Source organism: Propithecus coquereli, unplaced genomic scaffold, assembly GCF_000956105.1.
Source record: "Propithecus coquereli isolate 6110/MARCELLA unplaced genomic scaffold, Pcoq_1.0 Scaffold50, whole genome shotgun sequence".
Taxonomy (NCBI): domain Eukaryota; kingdom Metazoa; phylum Chordata; class Mammalia; order Primates; family Indriidae; genus Propithecus; species Propithecus coquereli.
This window is the reverse complement of record NW_012150841.1, coordinates 6,837,431-6,837,718: the sequence shown is the minus strand read 5'-3', so window position 1 is coordinate 6,837,718 and position 288 is coordinate 6,837,431.

Below are 288 nucleotides of genomic sequence, written 5' to 3'. Positions count from 1 at the left end.
AAAAAAAAAAAAGAGTTTGATATCTATAAAGATTTGGGCAGGATGGAGTTCCCATCCTGAAAGTATCCCTCCTTAAGTAAATCTCAGAGGATCTTATGGCCAGAATAAGGTATAAGTCATTCTGATTGAGTAAATGGTTAGAACCAATGTTTTTGAACCAAGAATAGAAAAAGGACTTTGTCAGAACAAGAGGACTCTCTCATCTCAGGTAAGCCCTCAGAATAGAGATGTCACTTTGGGAGGTGACCCGAAGACCCAGCTCCTGATGGAATCTCTAGGTATGTAGAT